A 7,523-nucleotide genomic window follows, 5' to 3' on the forward strand; every position below is an offset into this window, starting at 1 on the left:
GATTTTTTTTTACTTATACCAGTTTTATTTCTGATAATAAACCCAAATTATCTAAGAAGTTTTGTCCTCTACTATGTCAATACATGGAAATCCCATCCCTCCCCAGTCCATCTCTAGTATTATTCTGTGTTGTCTTAATAGTGATTTATTTTTATCTTATTTTTCCATGATCTGACATATTACAGCTTATGAAACTTTTTGGTTACTAGACAAAGTCTTTGTCTCCATCTAAAACACAAACTTCCAATGCTCGCTTCAGCAGCACATATACTAAAATTGGAGTGATACAGAGAAGATTAGCATGGCCCCTGTGCAAGGATGACATGTAAATTTGTGAAGAGTTCCATATTTTTATATAGTGAAAAAACTCAATGAAATGAACACCTCACCAAGAATTCTCTATCTGGCTAAACTCTAACTCAAACTCCAAGGAATGATACACCATTTTTCGGATAAACAGCAGTTCAGTAACTTCATAGACTCAAAACCAAATCTAAAAGAAGGACTAAAGGGGCTACTGTAAGGCAAGAAAAACCCCTACAAGCACAGCAGATCCTTACAGAAAGATGGAACAGAATCCCATGACAATAATTTCTCTCGATGTCAATGGTCTAAATGCACCAATTAAGAGACACAGAGTGGCAAAATGGATTCAAAAACTGAACCCAGCATTCTGTTCCCTACAAGAAATACATCTTAACAGTCAAAGCAAACACAGACTCAAAGTCAAAGGATGGAAAACAATCCTGCAAGCAAACAACTCCCTCAAAAAATGCAGGGGGGCCATACTAGTATCCAACAAAAAAGATTTCAGGTTGAAAAAGATTAGAAGGGACACCAAAGGCCATTTTTATTAATCAAGGGATATGTACAGCAGTAAGAAATCACACTCCTAAACATATATGCACCTAATGAGGGAACTGCTAAATACTTAAAGCAACTGCTAACAGATTTTAAGGAGGACATTGCTAGCAACACAATAGTAGTTGGAGACTTCAATACCACCTTATCATCCCTTGATAGATCAACAAGAATAAAACTCACCAAGGAAACACTGGCTTTGAAAGAAGAAATACAAGAAAGAGGGCTAAAAGACCTATACAGGATTTACATCCCAAAAGAAAGAACACACATTATTTTTCCAGTGCACATGGAACATTTTTCATAATAGACCATGTGCTGGGTCACAAAACATATATCAACAGAATCAGGAAGATAGATATTGTATCAACTATCTTTTCAGACCACGATGCACTGAAGATAAGAAGTTAATCATGCACAGACTCAGAGAACCAAATCAAACACCTGGAAACTGAACAGCTCAATATTGAACAATGAGTGGGTCAGGGAGGAAATCAAGGAAGAATCAAAAGACACCTGGAAACAAATTAAAATGAACACATGAGTTACCAGAACCTGTGGGACACAGATAAAGCTGTGGTAAGGGAAAAATTTATAGCTCTGTAAGCATTCCTCAGGAAGCAAGAAAGGACCAACATAGATAACTTGACTTCACAGCTCAAGATCTTAGAAAAAAACCAATGAGAGGACCCTAAACCAGGCAAAAGGAAAGAAATAACAAAACTTAGAGCAGAAATTAATGACATGGAAACCCAAAAAATTATCCAAAAGATCAATGAAACTAAGAGCTGGTTCTTTGAGAAAATAAACAAGATTGATAAACCAATGGCAAGACTCACAAAAAGAAATAATAAACCCAATCAAAATGAAAAGGGAGACATCACAACAGAAACCAAAGAAATTCAAAAGATAATCAGACAGTACTTTGAAAGTCTCTATGCCACGAAACAAGAGAACCTAGAAGAAAGGGCTAAATTCCTGAATTCCTATAACCTCCCAAGATTGAATCAAGAAGATTTGGAATACCTTAATAGACATATTACTATCAAGGAAATTGAAACAGTAATAAAAATTCTTTCCAAAAACAAAAGCCCAGGTCCAGATGGATTCACTAGCGAATTCTTCCAAATATTTAAAGGGAACCTATTGCCAGTTCTTCTCAAGGTTTTCCAGGAAATTGAAGAAACAGAAACTCTCCCAAACAGTTTCTATGAGGCACATATCTCCCTAATACCAAAAGCAAACAAAGACACCACTAAAAAACAAAACTACAGGCCAATAAACCTGATGAACATGGATGCAAAGATCCTCAACAAAATATTAGCAAATAGAACCCAACACCTCATCAAAAAGATCATATATCATGACCAAGTGAGATTTATCCTGGGGGTGCAAGGATGGTTTAACATTTGGAAATAAATCAACATAATCCATCATATCAAAAAAAACATAAAATCCATATGATCATATCAATAGATGTAGAGAAAGCATTTGACAAGACCCAGCACTCGTTTATGATGAAAACTCTCACCGAAATGGGTTTGAAAGAACTTTCCTCAATATAATTAAAGCCATCTACCACAAACCTATGACAATTATTATCCTCAATGGGGAAAACCTGAGAACCTTCCCTCTAAGACCAGGCACAAGACAAGGATGCCCACTCTCACCACTTCTGTTCAATATAGTACTGGAAGTACTTGCAATAGTGGTTAGGCAAGAAAAAGATATGAAGGGCATTCAGATAGGAAAGGAAGAAATCAAGCTCTCGCTATTTGTAGATGATATTAAATTATATTTAAAGAACCCTAGAGCCTCTACCAAGACATTGAAGCTAAAGGAATATTCAAAGATGACATACCACTGACTAACCAAGTGGAAATAGAGATAAACAAATGGGACTATCTTAAAATAAGAAGCTTATGCACCTCAAAAGATACAGTGACCATACTACAAAGACAATCTACAAAATGTGAAAGGATATTCACCCAACATCCATCTGATAAGGAGTTGATATCAAGGATATATAAGGCACTGGTTAGATTCTACAAGAAGAAAACATTCAACCCCATCAGAAAATGGGGCACTTAAATGAACAGAAACTTTCTCAAAGAATAAATCCAAATGACCAAAAGACAAATGAAAAAAAATGCTCTTCATCACTAATCATCAGGGAGATGCAGATCAAAGCAAGATTGAGATATCACCTCACACCACAGATATTGGCCCACATTCAAAAGAACAAAAGTAACTGGTGCTGGAGCAGATGTGGGAAAGAAAGGGACTCTTTCACTGCTGGTGGGAATGCCGACTGGTTCAGCCCTTTTGGAGAACAGTATGGACTTTTCTCAAAAAATTAGAAATTGATCTCTCATTTGAGCTAGCAATACCACCCCTGTGAATATATCCTGGAGAGGCAAAAATGTATGGTCGGAATGACATTTGCACTTATATGTTCATTGCAGCACTGTTTACAATAGCCAGAATTTGAAAAACACCTAAGTGCCCGAAAACATATGACTGGTTAAAGATACTTTGCTACATCTACACAATAGAATACTATGCAGCTGTTAGAAAAGATAAAGTCATGAGCTTTGCATATAAGTGGATCAACATGGAAACTATCATGCTAAGTGAAATGCATCAAAAAGAGAGACAGACATAGAAGGATTGCACTCACTTGTGAAATATAAAGTAACAGAATGGGAGTCTAACACCCAAGAATAGTAGAAAGAAGCACCAGGAAGATTGCTCCATGGCTTGGAAGCCAGCCTCACATGCTGGGGGAAAAGGCAGCTCAGATAAATAAGGGACCACCAAGCAATGGGTGCTTGGAGGGCCCACTCGGGATGGGAGATGCTTTCTGAAAATAGACTATAGACCAAACATGATGGCTATTCAATACTTCTATTGCAAACCACAACACTCATAATGAGATAGAGAACCAAAGGGAATGCCCTGCCACAGAAGTGGGGTGGGTTGGGGGGGGTGAGGTGGGTGTGGGGGGAGGCACACTGGGATCATTCGTGGTGGAGAATGGGCACTGATGGAAGGATGGGTACTAGAATATTGTATGGCTTAAACGTAACCATGAAAGTTTGTAAGTCTGTAACTGTACTTCATAGGGATCCATTACAAAAAATAATTAATTATTTAATTAAAAATAAAATAAAACACAAACTTCTTGAAAGTGGGATAATTGTATTGGGTTTTCTGTTGCTTTCTTAGAGTTGAGAGCAGTGCCCCATGTTCCTTGAGTGTTCATAAAAGAATGAATAAACATTGAGTTTATAGGTGAGGTGATTAAAACTCAGAGACTCTTGCTTAAAGTCACATGAGATAACAAGTGTAAGGAACCACTACTTGAACCCAAGTTTGACAGTTGCATACTTTTCTTAGCTCAAACCTATCTGCTGCCAAATAGATTAACTGAGCAAAGAAATATTCATTTAAAATATTAGTTTTATAAGTTTTGGAGCAAATAAAAGTTGGGAAAGGGAAATTAAACAATATTAATTGCTTCAGAAAATTGGTTTGAAAGTACTGGGTAAGACAAGACATTAAACTTAAGTAGGAATGGAAATCATTTGGTGATTTTCTGAAATTTCACAAATAATTTAATGACTAGCATCATGGCATTCAATATGACATTTGAATACTCTTATAATCTGGCTTGGTGAGATTAGTGGATGAGTTAGGGACCGTTTTCTATGAGATTAAAAATAAAAATTGCATCAGAAGTAAGACACTTGCCTTATTTGGGATTGACCCTGTTTAACCTTCTGTACCACATATGGTCTTAGGGTATCAATTGGAAGCCCCTTTTGAGCACAAACCAGGAATAGGCCCTGAACACTGCTCCATGTTGTCTCCAAACCTAAAAACAAATAAATAAGTTATTACTACCCTACTTTCCACTCCTTCCTACTTCTTGATATCAGATAGCATAAGGTAAGGTAAAACCACGCTGTTTACTAATTTTGGGTGCATTTGAGCCATACTGTGTGTGCTCAGGGATTACTCCTATCTGTGTTCAGTGTTCCAAGATTACTCCTTATGGTGCTTAGGAAACCATATGTGGTTCAGGGAATTGAACCAGGAACAACCACATGTTGCAAGCACCTTAACACTGTCATATCTCTCTGACTCTGAACCATACTGTTTTGGGTACAAATTAGTGGAACATATTTCAGGTTCAAGGTTTTGTTATTTCTTGAGACAACACAAAGTTCAAGGATTTGATCTCTTCTTGAGAGGTACCTGAAAAGTCATTAAAAACTAACTGGACAGAGACTTGTGTATGAAGAAAGGAAGATATTACCATGATTGTCAAGAACCTGAGTCAGAAAAAGCAGACAGGGATTGATATTGAACAATGCATGGAACATATTAGGAATTTGACTCAGATATCTCATTAGGAGATTATCATATTCATTTAACAGTGGAAACAAGGCTTATAATAGATGAAAAACTTACCAACTACCACATAAAACATAAGCGGTAGAATTAGAATTCAAATCCAGAAATGCTGGCATCAAACTCAAAACTGCTAAGGACAGCATGAGGTGAGGTGAAGAGGTTTAAAATACAATTATTTTAGAGCTCATTGTCTGGGTGGCTGGACTAAGCTTTAGGCATGGTATGGAGGGATCATGTTTTAGTTAATCAGCTTGAACTCGATCACAAGCAATGAGTCTCATGCCCTTTATGTAATGGGGGGATAATAATAAGTACTTTCTAAGTTTTAAAAACAAGAAGATAGATATGAGCCATAACATAAATGCTGTTAATGCTCAAGGCTCTAGTGAGAAACTTGGTCTCTTTTTACATTTTTATCTGTTGCACTCTCTGAGTAGTTTTGGTTGTGTATTGTGGAGAAGGGAGAAACATGAATCTTTAACCAAAGGTAATGCATACAATAGAGATTAAAACTCAACAGTTGGCAGAAAACTTCTAGAATTTCACATCAGGCAATTTGTTAAGGAGTGGGTAAAACCTTCAAAGAAATATACCGCATCGTCATGAATAATAGAGAAGAATATACTGAATTTAGGAGCCAGGAATCCCTTAGCCTGACAAAACTTGTCAATTCCTTCAGTTATAGGGACTGAACATCTGCTCTGATAACTGAAACAGAGAAATAAATGAAGAAACTAGTGAAGAAACTCTCTGAGAGTATTTCTTCATACATAACATCAACTGATCCATATGTTGAACAAATTGCTATGTCATTGAACTGTATTCACATGCATTTTCATTACATCTTCCTTACAATACATGCTTTTTTGAGTTATACATCATGCCCTTCATACATATAAAGAAATTGAGGTCTCTAGAAGTTAAGAAACTTGTCGAACTGTGGACAGCAAAAATACACACCACAATTTTGCTTTTTAAAAGTTGTTGCATTAACCACTAGGTGATTAAAGCAAACTGTATCTTTCAAGTATAAGATGTGATTTGACTGGTTAGTGCCATGAGATGAGTCATTATAATTTTCAGTGGGGAATGAAAGTTTTCCCCAAAGAATCAACATAGAGCTGGACCTCCTGCAGAAAAGATGAGAAAATGTGTTTCTACAGCAGTTTGCCACATGTTGGTGAGTGGTGATGTGTACACAACCAAGAAGCACTGCCTGAGTTCCTTGTTTGAATGGGGGTATTTTCATGTCAGGAAGATAAAGGCAAGCCTGAGCTAGGGAAATGCTTTAAGGAATAAATGGCCTAAAATACAGAGAAAGGTTAAGGATATAAACTGGAAAGAAGGCTGACTAAGCAACAATTAACAGGGCTGTGTTTACAATTTACAAATCCTGGGCATTCTGTAAATATCAAGGAGAGAGATTTTCTAGAGAAGAGTAAGAAAAGGTGTAAGAAAAGTAAGGCACAACAGTGTAATAATTGCTCTTCAAATTGCATTGAATAAAATTATATAAGGAAGGAAGTTAGGCCAAATGTCAAGCAAAATTGCCACCCTGACAAAATTAATATCAGTTGGGACATGATATTAATCAGTACAGTGGCAGGCACTACCTGGCTCTGAGTCCACTGTTCCCCTTCTAGTGAGGCTGTGCACACATATTTCCCACTGGGGAAAATTCCACCCAGACCCTGAACTGGGCCCTCTAGTAAATGTGGAGTATAAACATGCCTGCTGCAGTAGAATGCCTTACTGTGTGTGTCCACTTCTTACAACTGGCACTTCCTTTCTTCTTCTTCTTCTTCTCCGACATATTTCTCCCACCCCCCCCCCTCTCTCTCTCTCACACACACACACACATACACAAATATTGTGTAACCTAGTTACAGAATATCTGTCTTGCTTCTTAAACCTGAAATCTCATTTTATGAGCTATCCAGGTATCCCTAGCATTGGAACTATAGTTCTGCTCTTTCAAACAAAATTCCTACATGTCAAGTAATCATCTGCCCCGACTCAAGTTAATCGACTGTTATTGAATGTCCATTGTCAAGCTTCATTTCCTTATTTGGAAGCCCATGACTTTTATTTGACTTTCTTCATACTAAACTAGATTCTTCAGCATATTGACCTATTCCAAAGATTTCATGCATGACCCACCTCAAATGGTTCCTATTCTCTGGTATGGAGAATGGGATTTACTTGCAAACCTTATCCATTTCTGGCCCCTTTCTTCCATATTA

General features: G+C 37.1%; 1 non-coding gene across 1 annotated transcript; it reads left to right on the forward strand.

The window, feature by feature from the left end:
- The first annotated feature begins 246 nt into the window (after positions 1-246).
- LOC129405233 (U6 spliceosomal RNA) lies at positions 247-353 on the forward strand. Its single transcript, XR_008630416.1, has one exon. It is a non-coding gene; the product is annotated as a U6 spliceosomal RNA (small nuclear RNA).
- Positions 354-7,523: the final 7,170 nt, after the last annotated feature.

The sequence above is a fragment of the Sorex araneus genome, chromosome 5 (genome assembly GCF_027595985.1).
Source record: "Sorex araneus isolate mSorAra2 chromosome 5, mSorAra2.pri, whole genome shotgun sequence".
NCBI classification, from domain to species: domain Eukaryota; kingdom Metazoa; phylum Chordata; class Mammalia; order Eulipotyphla; family Soricidae; genus Sorex; species Sorex araneus.